This window comes from Psammomys obesus, unplaced genomic scaffold (assembly GCF_907164565.1).
Source record: "Psammomys obesus unplaced genomic scaffold, mPsaObe1.curated_primary_1811, whole genome shotgun sequence".
Lineage (NCBI taxonomy): Eukaryota > Metazoa > Chordata > Mammalia > Rodentia > Muridae > Psammomys > Psammomys obesus.
In genome coordinates, this window is record NW_026591497.1 from 373,680 (window position 1) to 392,176 (window position 18,497).

General features: G+C 42.9%; 1 protein-coding gene across 1 annotated transcript in view; it reads right to left on the minus strand.

Moving 5' to 3' along the window:
• Positions 1-2,909, minus strand: part of Hic2 (HIC ZBTB transcriptional repressor 2) — a 31,466-nt gene extending 28,557 nt beyond the window's left edge. Inside the window, exon 1 of the mRNA XM_055610310.1 lies at positions 2,799-2,909. The gene's annotated coding sequence lies outside the window, so the exon portion shown is untranslated. The remainder of the gene's footprint in view (positions 1-2,798) is intronic.
• Between the last annotated feature and the right edge of the window lie 15,588 nt (positions 2,910-18,497).

An 18,497-nucleotide genomic window follows, 5' to 3' on the forward strand; every position in this document is an offset into this window, starting at 1 on the left:
AGAAGAAGAAGAAGAAGAAGAAGAAGAAGAAGAAGAAGAAGAAGAAGCAGCAGCAGCAGCAGCAGCAGCAATGTGGCACACAACTTTAATCCCAGCACTTGTGAAGCAAAAGCAGACAGATCTGAGTTCCAAACAGCCAGGGCTATCAGGTGAGACTCTGTCTTGAAAAAACGAACAAAAAAAGCTAGTCATAGAGGCACTTGTCATTAATCCCAGCACTCTGGAAGCAGAGACAGGTCAATCTCTGAGTTCTAGGTAAGCCTGGTCTACATAATGAGGTCTAGGCCAGCCCCAGCTACACAGTGAGACACTCTCTCTAAAAATGATAATTTCTTGGGAAAGAAATGGATCAGTGGGTGAAAGTGCTTGCCAATCAGCCTTATGACTTAACTCTGATCTGCAGAATACATATGGTGGAAGAGAGCAGACTTCTGCAAGTCATCCTTCTCCATCTCCATACATACATACATACATACATACAAAAAAAATAAATACATGTAATAATATCTCTTAACAAACGCCACCTCAGCTTAAAAGGGAGAAGGGGAGTTCATACCCCTAGTCCCACCCCTTCAAGCCTGACCCTAACAGGCAATAAAGCCTCACAGGGAGATCCCACAGCATTCCCTACAACTCAATAATGCAAAACCCTGTTGCTCAGTCCACAACAGCTGACTTCAAACGGATCAGAGGCTGTGCTTATTAACAAAATGAGAAATCTGATCTGTGGAAAGAAAACACTATGTGTGGATTAATCTAGGATTGCAGCTTGTGGAAGAGGCTAGGCTGCTGGCCAAGACCAGGAAGTGAGGAAGGAAACCTGCCTACCTGTCCTCAGAGCAGGTACTTACTATGTAACAGAATAGGATGAATTAGCCCTGGCCCGTCTGCACCTTCCAGCAATTACAGCAAATTACTTTGGTTCTGCTTTAATTAAAGGCAGGGCTCCCTCAAGCTGCTTCTTCCTACATGCAAAGCCAGCAATACAAGGAAGATTTTTCTTTTCAGGAATTGCTCATAAAAGCTCAGTGAGTAATGTACAAGTCCCAACAACTGGCAGAACACTGCAGGAAGGAATTCTGGGCACACAGCAGCACTCAGACAGCCAGAGAGGCTGGTCAGTAAGCACTCTCAACACCTTACAACTAACCTGCAGAAAGCCAAGAGCCAAAGCAGAAGGCTGAGCAAACAGAACTGCCCCACTAATGCAAGCAGGCAGTGCAAAGATTCTTCTCAAATCTGCCTTGTAGGGCTCCGAGGTTTTTATTAACAACTTTAACTGCTGCACAGGACAGAAAGATCACCTGCAGGCAACATGACTTCTTGCAAAAAACCCTAGTCCAAAGGACTCCTGCTAGCCACACATTTGTCTCTAGAGCTAGGCCAGCCTGGGGCTGGCCCATCTGCTTTATTTCAGACTACTCCAGAAGCCCTACTCCACCTAGCATACTTTTTCTCCTTGAGACTGGGCTACAGAGTGGTCACACAACCTGATCCTAAAAACGTCTGCTTGAAAGCCAGGGATTCCAGATACAAGCAGATAACGAGGAGCAGAGCCAGGAGGACTCAGAAGCAACTATAAATGCGGCATCCCTCTTGGGTTTGGCTCCATCCCTCCGTCCTGTATCCTACATGGGAAATCCCAAGTTCAGCCTAGAGGATGAACCTCTCCACTGCCTGCTCGATCTCTCCGGCCTAGGAGCAAAAGACAGCTAACAAACCTCAGTAACAATCCACAGCCACAGGATTCCTATAGGCACGGACCCGCCCCTCCCCCACCACCACATATGTCAGTAGGGGTGGCCTCTCAGTGTTACACACCCCTCCTGCTGTTTGGGAGTGAGGGGCCTGGAACACAGCTCTCTAACTGCGCCTGACAATTATATCTAGAAAAGACACCGTGAAGAAGGGGAGAGAACGCGTAAGTAAATAACTTCTAAATCTCTCTGGCCAGCTAAGATCAGCACCGGACTCTTGGTCTCGAGGCAGTCCAAAACTGTCTGGGTGGGGCTGCAAGGACTATTATCTGGCCTCAATCCCTCCAAGTACGTTAAGACACTGTCCCCCAGGGAGAGGCATTTCGCCCAGCAAACACACCCAGGCCTGTGTGCATATGAACCATTTTGGAAGATAAACAGAGAATGACAAGCTAGGGCCCCTCAGCTCACTCCCTGAGCCAGGCAAGTCCCTTCCTCTTGCCACCCGACCCCCTCCCCCCAAGCCCATCTCTCTTCCTGCCAGGCAGCTGCCTACAGCAAAGGTCTGGGGGCAGGGCAGAAAGCCCACCCAGCCACGGAGCCGGGCCCTCCAAACCCTACCCTGTCCCTGACAAGGCCAGTCTCCCAGCCAGGAAGGGGACTAGAGGAAAAGGACCGCAGACCATACACACAAGCGCAGTCCTGGAAACCGTAAAACGTTCCAGAGAGGGGCAGCCCCAGGCGCACAGCCGTTTGCATAATGGGAGTCCGCCCGCCTGTCAGGCAACATAGCCCGACGCCGTTCGGATTAGATTGCTAATGAAAAGGCACAAAGACCCGGCGCTCGCTACCCCGTCGACCCCCACTCCACAGACTCGCGCCCCAGGACCGGCGTAGCCCTGGGGGCTTTGTGCCCGGAGTCCCAAGCCGGGCGCAAGCCGCCGGGCACCTGGACCACAAAGCCCCCGCCCGCCCGGGGTCCCGCGTGCGACTCGGTTCGGGACCAGGGGCCGTGCGCGCGCTGCGTCCCACGCGCGCCCACGCCCCCCTCTCCGGGGACGCGCCCGGCCCGCGCCCCCCTCACTCGAGGACGCCGCTTACCGCACGCGCCTGCCAGCGGCCCCTCGTCTTCGGCGCCCGGCCTGCGCCGCACGCGCCCGCCCTGTCCGCCCGCCGCCGGCCCCGCTCGGCTCTCCGCCCAGCGCGCCCAGAGCGCCGCTCACAGACGCCCGCCCCGCGCCATCTTGGAAGCTTGTGACGTCAGCTCCACCCGCTCACCCCTGACCCACATCTGAATGGGCGAGCGACTGGGCGGGCCTAGGGGCGGACCCTCGTGGGGGTAGACCCTCGTGGGGGCGGGGTCTCGTGGGGCGGGGTCTCGGGGCTGGGCGGGGCCGACGGGAGGTCTGAGTCCAGGGAGGGGCGGGTGGCTGCCGGATAGCGTGATGGGGGAGGGGCGCACGGAGGGCCCAGGAGTCCCAACTGGGACACCGACCGGTCCGGACCCAGGCGCCAGAACGGGATGGCAACCTCATTTCAAAATGCTTGACGTGCACACCCTGTGAACAAGGACCATGTTCTCTACCACAGGTCTATGCCCAGCCCTCAAACGGAACTCTGACCCGTTTTGAGACTGGCCGGGACTCATCAGAACCCCCAACACCACCACTACCAACCCTGGTCGGGTGGCCTGCGCCTCGGCTCTCGGACCCGTTTGCGTCCCTTGGTCTTCAGCTATGCAGAGTAGCCCAGTCTAAAACATTCAGTCCCCTAGACTGCTTGCTCCATTCTCTGGACTGCAGGAAGGCCTGCGTGGTTCTGATTTTAAAGAACAGGTCCGGGAGTCCTAACCCCAGACTCCTCCTGGGGATCCTTGTGTCCACACTTGGCGTAGGTCGACCCGGCTTGTTCAGAGCGCCAGGAGGTCCAGGTACACCATTTGCTTATGCAGAGTCTGCAGCAGGTGCTAGGGGTCTAGGCAGCCCAGGAAGACCCCAGGCTTGTGCCATCCAAATGTACTGGGGTTCACTGGGAGTTAGTCTCTAAGGAGTTATTTAATGACCCTCTCTGTACTTTGAACACTAAACAAAGCAACCCACCACTGTTAAGGTCAGAAAAGTCAGTGTGCCCAACTATTATTCCATAGAGAGATTGTGACCCAGAGGCAATCAACATTGAATCCAATTCAGCAACCCCTCACAGAGGGCCGGAGAGATGGTTCAGAGGTTAAGAACACTGGATGCCCTTCCTAGAGGTCCTGAGTTCAATTCACAGCAACCACGTGGTGGCTCACAACCTTCTATGATGAGATATGGTGCCCTCTTCTAATGTGCAGGCATACATGAAGACAGAACATTATATACATTATAAAGAAAGAAATAACCGTTCACAGAGACTAATTGTGCAACCATGCTTTCCTTAATGTAACAGATAAAAATTTAAATTCACCTGCATACATAACTAAAAACAGCTATAATCTTACCCACTTTGAAACACCAAAAAACAGGAATGACGGTACATTTGTCCTAACAGATATTAAAACAAATGATGAAGCTACTGCTGTTGGTTGTACTAGTCAAGAAATAGAATGCAATGCCTAAACATCCTAGAAATGATGAAACCACAATAGATTTAAAATGGATGGTGTTGCTAGGCAGTGGTGGCTGCCTTTAATCCCAGCACTGGTGAGGCAGAGGCAGGCGGATCTCTAACTTCAAGGCCAGAGTGAGTAATAGATTTCTAGGACAGTCAGGGCTACACAGAAAAACCCTGTCTCAAACAAAACAAAACTAGCTAAATAAAATTGGTGGTGTTGGTGCATGTCTTTAGTCCCAGAGCTCTGAAGACTGAAAAAAAACAAATCTCTGTGAATTAGAACCACTCTCATCTATATAGTGAGTTCCAGGCTACACAGTGAGCCTGCCTCAGAAAGGAAAAAATAAATAAAAAGGAAGTGCCAAACACCTGTGTTAAAGGACATGTCAGTCAGGAAGAAGAGAGCTTAGAAGTAGGCTAATATAAAAAACTCAGCTAGCCAAGTGTGGTAGCACATGCCTTTAATCCCAGCACTCTCCAGAGGCAGAGACAGGAAGATCTCTGAGTCCAAGGCCAGGCTGGTCTACAGAGAGAGAGAGAGAGAGAGTTCTAGGACAGCCAGGGCTACACCGAGAAATTCTGGAGGATTGGGGTAGTTAGTTTTTGAAAGCAGCAACAACAAAACCTTGAGAGAAGGCTTGCAAGGTCCTGCCACTCCGTAGGTGATGATTGCTGGAAGGAACTTTTTTTTTTTCAGTGGTATAGCCACTGGTAAATTGCCTTAATTCCTAGAAATAATTGTCCACTTATGCTCCTGTAAGCAGCTCTCATTAAATTCACTAAATCACACACACACAAAAAAGAAGTAAAACCGAGACAGGTTGGGAAAAGAAATGAGGTCAGAGAAAGTAGAAGGGAGACCGAGAGGGCTATAGGGTGATTGTGATCAAAATACACTACATACATGTGTGACAATGTCATGAAAGTCATTATTACATGTAATTAATATATGCTAGTAAAAACCTTAATAAAAAAAAGTGAAAAGTGGCCGCTCGTTCCTTTTCCCTCCTTGGCTGTCTGAAAGCAAGATGGGTCACCAGCAGCTCACCCGCGGAAGTTCGGCCAGGATTCTCGCTCCTGCCTGTGTCTGCTCCAAGGTCTGATCCGGAAATACGGGCTGAACATGCGCTGTCAGTGTTTCCGTCAGTACGCGAAGGACATTGGCTTCATTAAGTTGGACTGAGCGACCTTTAATGGATTATTCAAGGTTGTCTACACAGTGAAACGATTATGCTAGTCTTTGTACATAAAGAATAAAAAAGTGAAGACCTCCAAAAAAAAGAAAGTGAAAAGAGTGTATGATCCATACTGTATGCTCCAGCTGTACCACTCCTGGGATGGTTAGGTGTCTCTAAGTCAGCAAGCCCAGGTTTATTTTATACATTTTGCTTTTTTTGTAACTTTTTTCATACAATATATTCTGACCATGCTTTCCCCTCCCTCAGCTTCTACCCACCCAACTCTCCCTCCCCTGTCCCTTTTAGGTGTTTTGGGTTTGTTTGTTTGTTTGTTTGTTTGTTTGTTTGTTTATGTTTTTCAAGATAAGGTCTCTCTGTGTAGCTTTGGCTGTCCCAGAACTCACTCTATAGACCAGGCTGGACTTGAACTCAGAGATCTGCCTGCCTCTGCCTCCCAAGTGCTGGGATTAAAAGTGTGTACCACCACTGCCCAGGCTCTTTTCGTTTTCTAAGAAAACATCTCACACAGTAAACTTGACTGTCTTGAAACTTGATATGTACACCGAGCTGGCTTCAAACTCACAGATTTTTCTGCTTCTGCCTCCCAGAGTGCTGGGATTAAAGCTTTGTGGCAACAACTACACTAGGTGCCCCTCCCTCTCTGTTTAAAAAAATAAACAAACAAACAAAAACCAAGGAACTAACACACCACATACTCACACAGAAAAACTTCACAAAACCAGAAACCAAAATATACAAGCAAAAGACCAAGGTAAACATAGTCATGCCCACCTTTAGTTCCAGTTCTTGGTAGGCAGAGGCAGGTAGATCACTGTGAGTTTGGGGCCAGCCTGGTCTTCATAATGAGTTCCAGAACAGCCAGAAATACATAGTGAAACACTGTCTCAAAAAAGAAAAAAAAAAAAAATGCTTAGGCAAAGCTATATGAGGAAAAATGTCTGCAAAAACACCATTGAATTCAATTCATTTTATGTTGGGTCTATCCTGAAGTATGATTAATATACTCAGTGAGACTCCACTGAAGAAGACTGATTTTTCCTCTGCAAACAAATACCAGTTGCAGATAGCATCTCGGTTAGGGGTGCAAGCCTGTGTCCACATCCCCTTGCAGCAGCGGGACCCCATCTGGCTTAACCTGTACAGGCCCTGTGAGTGCTGCCACAGTCTGGGAGTTCATATGTGCATCTGTTCTGTTGTGCCTGTAGGACATTGACTCCTTGGAGTTATCCATCACCTCTGGAACTTCAAATCTTTCAGCCTTCTCTTATGAATAGATTCCAGAGTCCTGAGAGGAGGGTTTGATGAAGACATCCTATTCAGGATTATGTGCTCCAAAATTTCTCACACCCTATATATGGCCCAGTTGTGGGTCTCTGTGTTGGTCCCATCTATTTTAAGAAGCTTCTCTCATGATGGCTGAGTGAGGCACTGACCTGTAGGTACAGCAGAATGTCATCAGGAGTCATTTTATTGTTATGTTCCTTTAGCAGGAAAACAGTATTTGGTTTTTCCCTGGGCCCACGAGACTTGGCCAGTCCCAGGTTCTTGGCCACCCAGTGTCTGCCATGGATGCCATCGCATGAAGTGGGCCTTAAAACCAAGCAGGTCACTATTGTAAGCCGCCATACAAATTCAGCTGGTTCAGTGTTTACCTCTGCTAGCACACAGAGCGCCTTCTGTCACGATGAACACTGGTCAGTAGAGACGAAGCCTCTAGCTGGGCACTGGCTTGACTTCTCCATGTTCCATGGCATGCATAAGCTCTACCTGTCATCCTCCCAACAGAGCTTTGCCATCATTTGTGGAGAGTAACCAACAGCTTTGGCAAGAGCCTGAGATGTTTGCAAGTTTCCGAAGGAAAACCTCTGAGCAATGGCTCAGCTAGATGTAACCCATTCCCACACGGGGTGTCTCACTTGTGAGGAAGGATTTCCAGTTGGGGCATTGCATTGTCTCCTTCCCTATTTTTTGGTGACTTCATTTAGATTCTTTTCATATATGTGGCATGTATTTTGGGAAATGTCTACCGTAGTAGGTTTCCATATGATCCTTCAAAGAGCCCTTACTGTTGGTTGTCCCTGCCCAATTCCCTCCTTTTATCCCGTCATGACAATATTTTCCATTTCCCCTTCCCTGAGAGATATTATACCACCACCACCACCCCCACCTCTTATAGGTACCTGCCTCTGTAGTTATATGGACTGTAGCAATTGTAGCACATACATCAAAGGCTTAAACCCTGGGTGGTGGGGGGGAAGGCATCTAAGCCCAGCACTCAGGGAGGCAGAGGCGGGTGGATCTCTGTGAGTTCAAGGCCAGACTGGTCTACAAATCAAGTCCAGGACAGCCAGGCTACACAGAGAAACCCTGTCTTATACGTACCACTACTACCCCCCCGGCTGGAGAGGTGGCTCAGCAGTTTAGAGCACTGTCTGCTCTTCCAAAGGTCCTGAGTTCAATTCCCAGCAACCACATAGTAGCTCACAACCATCCATACTGGGATCTAATGCCCTCTTCTGGCATGCAGGTACATATAGATAGAGCACTCATATGTAAAATAAATAAATGTTAAAAAAAATAAGAAAAACAAAGCAAAAATTTTTTTAAAAGATATTTAAAAAGTCATAAATAACCCCCCAAAAAGTAACGGTTGAATAATTTTCCATTGTGTACATGTACTATATTTTCATTATCCATCTATCAGTTGATGGACATCTAGGCTGTTTCCAAGTTTAGGCTATTATGAATAGAGCAACAGTGAACACTGATGAGCCAATGACTCTGTGTTAAGATGAAATGTCTTTTGGGTATATGCCCAAGGGTGGTATAGCTGAATCTTTCTGATTTTGTTTTTGTTTTGAGACAGGGTTTCTCTGTGTAATCTTGGCTGTCCTGGAACTCTGTAGACCAGGCTGACCTCCAACTGACAGAGATTGTCCAGCTTCTGCCTCCTGAGTGCTGGGATTAAAGGCATGTGCCACCATTCCTGGCTGTATAGCTAGAGTTTCAGGTAGATCTATTTCCAGGCTCCTGAGGAAATGTGACACTGATTTCAATACTGGCTGTACAAGTTTGCGATCCCACCAGCAACAAATGAGACTTTCCCTTTCCCCGAATCCTCACTGGAATGAGCTGTCATTAGTTTTATTGATTTTGGCCATTCTGACTGGTGTAGGATGAAATCTCAAAGCAGCTTTAACTTGCATTCCCTGAAGGATTTAGGATGTTGAACATTTCTGTAAATGTCTCTCACTCATTTGTATTTCAATAATTCTCCGATTAGTTCTGTGCCCCATTCTTTCTTGTGGGGACAGGGTCTCTCTATGCAGCTCTGACTGTCCTATGTAGTTTTATATAGACCTTGAAGTCACAGCCTGCCTCTGCCTCCTAAGTGCACAGATATCTAAAGGCACAGACCGCTACAGACCGCTTAATTTCTTGATGTCCATTTCTTCAGTTCTCTATATATTTTAGACACACAGCTTCTATCAGATGTGTAGTTTGTAAAGATCTTTTCTCTAGCCTGATGCTTTGAGCAAATGATGCTCTCCTTTGACATACAGAAGCTTTTCGACCTCATGAGGGCTCATTTTTTTACTGTTGGTCTTAGTGTCTATTCTATCAGTGTCCTCTTCAGAAAGTATTTTCCTGTGCCTATAAGTTCAAGATTATTCCCTGGGAGGCAGAAGCAGGCAGATCTCTGAGTTTGAGGCCAGCCTGGTTTAAAGAGTGAGTTCCAGGATACACAAGGCTACAGAGAGAAACTCTGTCTCAGAAAAAAATAAAATTAAGGGGTTGGAGAGATGGCTCAGTGGTTAAGACGACTGTCTACTCTTCCAAAGGACCCGGGTTCAATTCCCAGCACCTACATGGCAGCTCACAACTGTCTCCATTTCCAAGGGATCTGACACCTTCATGCGGATGCATATAAAATAAAATTTTAAAAAATAAAATTAAATAAAAAAATTATACCCTACTTTCTTTTTTTATCAGATTCAGAGTATTTGACCTTATTTTGAGGTCCATGATCCATTTAGTGTTGAGTTTTCTTCTACATTCAGCCACTCAGTTTAATATGCGGCATTTGTTGAAGATGCTAGTTTTTTTTACCAGTGTGTATTTTTGTTTTCTTTGCCTAAAATCAGGTGTCCATAGATGTTTGGGCTTTTGTCTGGGTCTTACATTCAATTCCATTCATCAACATGTCTATTTTTATGCCAATACCATGCTGGTTTTATTACTATAACTGTATTACAATTGAAATGGTGATAACTTCAGCAGTTCTTCTTCAGGATTGTTTTAGATATCCTGGATTTTTTGTGTTGCCATATGAAATTGAAATTTTTTTCATGTTAGATGAAGAACTGTGTTGGAATTTAGATGGGGATTAAGTTGAATATGCAGCTTGCTTCCCATAGTATGACCATTTTCACAACATTAATCTCATGAGAATGGGAGATACTTCCATTTTCTAGTTTGTTCTTTAACTTCTTTTATCTATTTTTTTAAATTTATTTTTGTTTTTTTTTTGAGACAGGGTTTCTCTATGTGGCTTTGGCTGTCCTAGACTCCTTTTGTAGACCAGGCTGGCCTCAAACTCACAGAGATCCACCTGCCTCTGCTTCCCAAGTGCTGAGATTAAAGGCGTGTGCCACCATGCCGGGCTTTATTCTTCAATTTCTTTATTCCATGCCTTTCTTTCTTTTTCCTTTTTTAATATTTATTTGTTTGTTTATTGGTTTTTCCAGGCAGGGTTTCTCTGTGTAGCACTGGCCGTCCTAGATTTTAAAAGGCTTATTCCTGTCTTAATGTTTTTATTGTACAAATTTTTCATTTGCTTAGTTGGAGTTAACCTCAGATATTTTTTTATTTTTCAGGCTATTGTGAAATGTGGTGTTTCCCTGACTCCTTTCTTCATCATCTGTTTGCCTTTTTTATACAGGAGGGCTACTGAGTTTTCTGTATTAATTTAGTATCCTGCCGCTTTGCTGAAAGTATTTATCAGTTGTAGAAATTTCCAGGTGGAGTTCTAACATCTTTTATGCATAAAATCATATCATCAGCAAATAAAAATATTTTGACTTCTTTCTTTCCATTTGAATCCCTTGGTTTCCTTTGGCTGTCTCATTGCACTGGCCAACACTTCAAATACTATATTGAATAGGAATGAAGAGCATGGGCAGACTTGTCTTTTTCCTGATTTTAATGAAAATGTTTTTGAGTTTCTCTTCATTTAGATTGATTCTGTCTACAGGCTTGCTGTAAACTGCCTATTTTATTTTATTTTATTTTACTTTATTTTGCAGTGTCCTTTATATATATATATATATATTCTCTCCGAGACTTTTATCATAAAGGGGGTTAAATTTTTCCAAAGTCCTTTTCTGTTTCTGAGAAGATCATGTGGTTTTTGTCTTTCATTCTGTTTATGTGATGGAGTATTTTTCTTGATTTACATATGCATAAACCTTTTCACATCTCTGGAATGAAGCCAAATTGATCAAAATGGATTATCTTTTTGATGTGTTCTTGGATTCAGTTTGTAATATTTTATTGAGAATTTTTGCATATATGTTCATATGGAAATTGGTCTATAATTCTTTTTTTTTGGCATCTGAAGACAGGGTTTCTCTGTGTAGCCTTGGCTGTCCTGGACTTACTTTGTAGACCGGGATGGCCTCAAACTCACCGAGATCCATCTGCCTCTGCCTCCCAGAGTGCTGGGATTAGAGGTACGTGTCACCATGCTGGCTTATAATTCTCTTTATAGGTTAGGTCTTTGTATGGTGTTGTTGGTTATTAATATTTATTATTGATTTATCTTTTAATTAAATGGTGGTTATTCCTAAACCAGCTGTATACCCAAATCACCACACAGAGACTAGGATATATTTAGTTAACCTAAAGCTCAATGCTGGGCAATAGTTACTCCATCCTAAACCTCCAAGCCCACATAGTTTCCTCCCATTCAGATTTCCCACATTATACTTGCTTTTTAGTCATATATCTTAGGTTTGGTACATCTCTCCTGCTGTTTCCAGGTCTCTCCTCTCAGATCTCTCTTCTCTGACCCTCCTCTCACTCCCTTCTTTCTCCTCCCCTCCAGACCAGGATGGAACCTATTCTCTCCATTGCTCAGCACTGGCTGTTTGTTTTATTGGCAATACGGAGAGGAGAACAAATGGCGGCATGTTTACACAAACTTGAGACAGGTGTTGCTTAGAATAAGCATCCCAATGGGATTGAAACCAGATAGTGGGGTGGAGAAATCAGCATGTGAATGAACAAGGGCAAACTGAATACATTCCACAAGAACATTATACCAACATTTCCCCCTTTAAGACCAATAAAAGGCTCCTTTTCTTCCAATACAATAATAATTATAAACGTTATGAAAACTATTAGGTAAGATTTACATGTGCAATGTCCAGTCCATGTGCATTTGGCAACTTAGGAGAAAGTATCTGATTATCTGCCCTATCTTGACAAGTTTAGAGTTCTATACCTAAATTAACTTTTATCCTTATTGGTATTACCTATACAAAAACATTTTCTTAAATTCTAAACAACTTAAGCTTAATTGTGGAATTATAACTATTTGGTCTTCAACCCCTTCTCAAGACTTCTCAAGACTTGAGAAGAAATAAAATTAGTTACTGGAGTAAATAGGAAATTCATGTTAGCAGCTTCCAAAAAATAAAAAACTGACAGAGACAGTTTGCTGCCTGAACAATCACCCAAAACTCTCTATAATATTGGAGCATCACCTTCAGCCTTCTGGCTCAATATATATGACAGACATATATATGAAACAGGAACTATTTAGGACATGCTTACCCTGTCTTGGCAGAGATCAACAGTCTATTTGGCCTGCATTTAAGCTTGCCCATTTTAGGTGAAATCTGTCTGTTCTGAAACAAGGGCATTTTCTTTTTACTTGGGTGGCTCATTTGCTACATTTGAAGCCATCTCCATGTAGAGGTTCTTTGATGCGCATTATCTTCTTTGAGATAGGCTGGGTGCTGCCAGGAGATGACCTGTCTCATTCATTGTCAAAGAATCTTTAAAAAAAATAAAGACATTTTTAAATGCCATATTCTGTAGATCTCTAGATTTTTTAAGACTTACCTATCTTTATAAAATCATATCTATCTGTTAAACCTAGGATGTATAGTCCTGTGATAAATTAGACTAGAATCTGACATGACTATGAGTTGATTAACTAACAATTAGCTTGCATTATCTAATATCCTAACCTTATTTTCTCTCTGAATAAGATCAGTAACAACTTATAACCATCTCCCAATGACAATATACATTCACAGCCCCAGAAAAAAACCAAAAATCTTCTCAAACCCCTTTAAAGGAAATTAGATGTCATTCTCATTTTTTCTAGCTAATTTTTTGGACATGCAGAAGAGGCCCAAAGGAAATTAGGAAAAATGATTAATTAAGCAAGCATTAACATTTGTGGTCCAGTCTTTGAATGTTGAGAAATTTCAGGCTTCATACATAAAAGTCCTATTTGGAATAGTCTAAAATGCTGGACCAATTGAGATTAGTATCTTTCTTCAAAGCTCTCTTGGGAGTAGACTTTGATGAGAAATAGCAATTGAAGCAGTTGAGGCAGGAAAAAGCAGAATGCTGGAACATGCAAGATGCTGAACATATGTATCAACATCTCAGCATGCTGGAAGGATGAATTCTGTCAGGTTTGATCCAGTATCTCTGGTGTCTGGTCCTTTTGTTCTGCAAACATATAATTTCTCACAAGCATTATACAGTCCTAAATTTATAAAGTATGAGATGTGCAGGATGAAACTAAACTGTAAACCAACTTTATCTATGCCAATTAAAAGATGGTATAATAAATTTTGAGGATATTGTAGCCATGGATTTATTGGCCATGTATGGTTGAAGTTCTGGCTGGAAACACTGTTTATGTTTCAGTCATATTCAGAGTTGTTCCTATGTGAAGAGATCAGCAATTTATGTTACCTGTTTTGTTTAGTCTTCTTGATTTTTGTCTTCTTGTGTGGGGCCAAGATCTTCAGGTGGTCTTCCTCTGTCATATCTGATTTTTATTAGTTTTGATGGAACTCATAATTTCTCTTTTCCTCTTCTACAGCATAACACATTCCCTGTTCTCCATTTTGGAATTAGGACCTTTATATGCTGCTCTAATTCAGCAGTCCTTTCTCAATTCCATTGTGTCTTAACAGGTGTGCTACTTACATCATTTAAACATTTTAAAATTGATAAATCATTATTTAATCTATTTTGTGGAGATATTATATTTGTTTTCTTTTTATGACCATCTTTTTAAAATTACTGTTAGATATTTTCATAATTGTTTGACCTGTAGGATTATAAATTATATCTGTAACAGGTTTCATATCGTAATGTCTAAAATATTGTTGAATTCCAATACCTATATATGCTAAAGCACCATTTGTTCCAATTTGCAAGGGCATCTCCAAAACATTCACCATCTCTAATAAATGTGTACCCTTAGGATCATGCTCTTCAGAATTTAAGGCAAAAGCCCACTGAAATTTTGAATATGAATCTATGGCAGGGTGTATGTATTTCAGTTCTCCAAACTCTGTAAAACGGAGCACAGCAGCCATTGTATGACCTCGTTCCAAGACAACACTAAATAGGATCTGCATTTCTACTTTAGCATATAGATCTTCATCTAGTAATTGAACCTTAAGAACATACATACAATATCCAGTCTGACCAAATTGGCCTATAGCTGAAGACTTTCTCTCCAGCATCTCAGTGGGCTGCCATTTTGCAATATCTTCAAGCCTTTGTGGACTTTTCTCATCTGGAACCACCTCTTTTGGTGTTATTGTAAGTAGCAGATTGGATTGCTCTGAAGGCTCTCCATTTTGAGTCAAAGAGTCCCACAACCTCTGTTCTATGGCCTTTAATTTTTCTTTACTCCTAGACCATTGTTTAATCCAAAAAGGTTGGTCAGCCAGTCACCCTAGTGGTAAGTCTATGGGTGTTTTATCAACAGTGGCTTCCCAACATGAAGTTGAAAAGACAGCCTCTGCTGTATTTTGTTCATGGACAGCCTGGACAGTCTGGAACTGTTTTTGATGGCATTTTTAAATAATTTTAACTTCATTATCAGGAGTAGTATCTATTTTTTTGGCTTGACTCTGCAATTGAGGGGATGTTAATCTGAGTTTTCCATTGTTGTAACAGATCTCTTCCCCATTACTTTATGGCTATCTCAGCCACGTATGGCCTTAATTTTCCTATTTGACCTTCTGGTCCTGTGCATTTAAGCCACCTCACACTTTGTTTTACTTTAGATAAAGTTCCAACTCCTTGGAATTGAATATCTACCTCTTGAGGTGGCCAACCTGGTGGCCAGGATTTAGGAGTGATAACTGTGACGTCAGCCCCAGTATCCACCATGCCTTCAATTTCAATATTATTTAAAATTATTTTTAACTTTGGCCTTTGATCAGCATGTTTATTTTTCGTTCCCTTCCTGATTTTTTGATTTATCTATAGATCTTGCTCCGACCTCGCTGTCTGATTTCTTAATGTTTATTCCCAGAACAGTGGTGTTTAATTTTCTTGTGGAGGAGTATCCCTGTCCTGTACCAGGGCCTGTGAGAGGCCCCCTTGGGCATTTTTTGATAAAGGGTTACCCCACTTATCTGTTACTGCTCTACATTTGCTAGGCCAATGTCGACCCTTGCCACATTTTCTGTGTATTCTAGGAAGCATGGGCTCCCATTTTGAATTATTTTGGTTTTCCTTGTAATTTCCTTTGTAGTAACCTCACCCACCACAATTAAGACATTTCCAAGCAGCTGTTCCTTAGAAACACCAGCACCTCTGGCTCTATTTTTGTGTGTTATATCTCTCTGGCTTCTTCTCTCCACCATGAAAGTCATTGTAAATATGGCCCAGGTTCTAATAGTGCCTTTGCCATATCCTCCCAGTCTTTTGGGATTACTCTACTTCTGATTGACCAGGAAGTCAGCATTTGTTTTACAAATGGTGAATGCAGTCCAAAATTAGTGACACTTTCCATACATTTCCTCAGATCTAGCACTTCCACAGGGTGCCATTCAGCTTCGTGACAATACTGTGGGTGATCATCATGTGTTTGTCTCTGTTGTATTCTGACTAGATAAGCTAACATTTGTTTTCTAACCACCTTTGGTTGGCCTTCTTTATTTTTATCTTTCGCCTCTGCCTGAGCATTTTCTTTACTTACCATTCTAAACTCTTCTCGTAAGGTCTGCACCCATATTTCATATCTATCTCTCTGTTGTTTGTTTTGTTCAATAATCTCTTGTTTTATGCCTCGCTTCCCACTTTTAATATTTTCTTTATATTGTTCTGGTTGTTCTTTGTGTTATTCCAGTATCTTTTCTAAAGCCTTTGCCTTTGAGAAGCCACAAAGGCTAATCCAATGATTAAAATTAAACTGAGGATTATGAACGTAACCATAGTCATAATTTCTAGAATTTCCTTTATTTCTGTCTTAAAACCATAGAAGAGAGTCTCAGTCAAGCTCCAAGAAGTCTGTTTTATTGTCTCTCCCACCCTGTCTGCTTTATTTACTTAAAATTTGTGTATAGCATAAAAGTGTCATTATTAAACAATTTACTTGATCAGAAGTTCTGTTCCCGGTCTATGTCCCTTTGTGCTGTGCTGTGTCTCACAATGCTCCTGTTTATCAGCTCACAGAAAAGAGGCGTGGTTTTGCCTCCCACCTGTAACTTAGAACTATTTTACCAGATCCCTACTCCTCCCCCAATCTGTTGAGTGCCTGTCTGACTTGGAAGAACACTTAATTTGAACCTATTAAACTGGCGTTTTTCCTTTATGTAAGCTTTTGTCCTGAGAAAGTAGTTTTAAACAGCCTCCCAGCTTTTCTTCTAGACCTTACTAGTTTAGATGCTTAAGGCTTCTCAGAGGGCAATTGCTTTTTGCCTTGGCTAGCAAAGTCTGGCTTTGAGAAGCTTCCTTGTCAAAGAGCCACTTTTTCCCTCTACCTAAAGAAACTTCCTCTCTGGGGTTTGTATATATCCATTTTTGTTTTTCTGCAGCCTGCTGGAAGCCTTGCTGCTCTGCAGGGGGTCTGTCTAATCAGGAATCTGAGTTTAGGAACTGCTGTTGCTTTGTTTTTAAGGAGCAGAACTAAAAAAACTACTCTATAGTTTTACTTTCTAGTTCTTGCTAGATTACTGTAAATTCTGCCACACAGTTTCTATTTTACAGAATTATTTGAAGAATATTCATGACATCCATTCTTCTTTAAAGGTTTGGTAGAATTCTGCATACAGTCCTTATGGCCTGTACATTTTTCGTTGGAAGACTTTTTTTTTTTTTTAACACCGGGTTTCTCTGTGTAGCCCTGGCTCTCCTGGATTCACTTTGTAGACCAGGCTGGCCTCCAACTCACAGAGATCTGCCTGGCTCTGCCTCCCCGAGTGCTGGGATTTCAGGTGTGCACCACCACCCTGGGCTGGTTGGAAGACTTTTAATTACTACTTGGTTTTGTGTTTCTGTGTGTGTGTGCCAGTAATTACAATATCTAAGAATTAACAGCTAAATGGATAAAAAGAAATGTGATGGCTAAGAAATGTGAAGGAGGGGATGGCTAAGTTTGTTGTAACAAATATAAAATGTTATTAATGGTTATTATTAAAACCTGTAATTATTATGGCAGTATTATCTAACCCTCCATCATAATCAATAAAAGACACAGACACCTGTTGTATTTTAAATAAGCCTTACTTCACCTGGGGCTGGCCAAATATTTCCCCTTATGCTACCTCATTCCCACCATGCCGTTTGCTTTAATCATAGCTACTTCCCATCCGTAACCCCAAAACTCTTGCACATGGTTTCCACTCGGGCCGCTCCTCTCCATGCCATTCTCAGAGTTCTTCCTCCCGGCCCATGTGCTTCTTTACCTATTCCATGGCGGCTCTCTCCTTCTCCTTTCCCTGTCTTTCTCCTTCCCATGATCCTTCTGTCCTCAAAGCCTAAGGAACTTTGGCCACACCTCCCTATCTTCTGCCCTAAAATGGTGTGTAGGCATTTATTTAGCCAATCAGGGATATTTTGGAGGCAAGGATTACAAAGGTCATTTTTGGATACAGGAGTGTCTGCTCCTAAAAGACAGCAAACAGACCTCAGGGGGTAAAATAATCAACAGTCAAGTACAAAGCCCCAGACCATAACGCTACACAGTTGATAGAGACTGTTCTTGAGGACCTGTGCTTGAATCCCCAGCTCCTGAGTGCAAAGGTGGGCACCGTGGTACAGCCTGTAACTCCAACACTTGGGAGCAGACAGACAGGTGGGTACGATTGGAGCCCAGTGGCCGGCCATTCTGGCTGAAGCCATTAACTACAAGTTCAGTGAAGGCTTTGCCTCGAATGAATAAATACGATACAGAGTGATAAAGACACTTCTGGACTCCACCCACAGGGGAATGCACAAATACATACACATACATATACATACAGGGAATACATACACACATACACAAAAGAATGTGTAGTAAGCTAGATTTAGACGTGTAACCCTATCCTGGAGGCAGAGGCGATTTTTCCAGGAATGAAACCAACCGGAACTATCAAGTGAGCTTCAGCGAAACTAAGGCTATATAGTGAGATCTTGTCTCAGACACAGAGACAGACAGATGGAAACAGAGAAGGACAGAAATGCACAGAGAGAAGAAAGAAAGTCAGAAAGGAAGAAAATACGTATATATGAACACACACTGGACTATTTAATCATAAAGAAAAATGAGCCATAATTTGATTGGGGTATGTTGGCATATGTCTTTAATCCCAGCACTCAGGAGGCAGAGGCAGGCTGATCTCTATTAATTTGAGGCCAGCCTGGTTTTACAGAGCAAGTTCCAGGATAGTCAGGGATACAGAGAGAAACCCCCCCCCAAAAAAAAAAAATTCATTATTTGGTTTTAGAATTTCCTATATATCCAAAGATGATT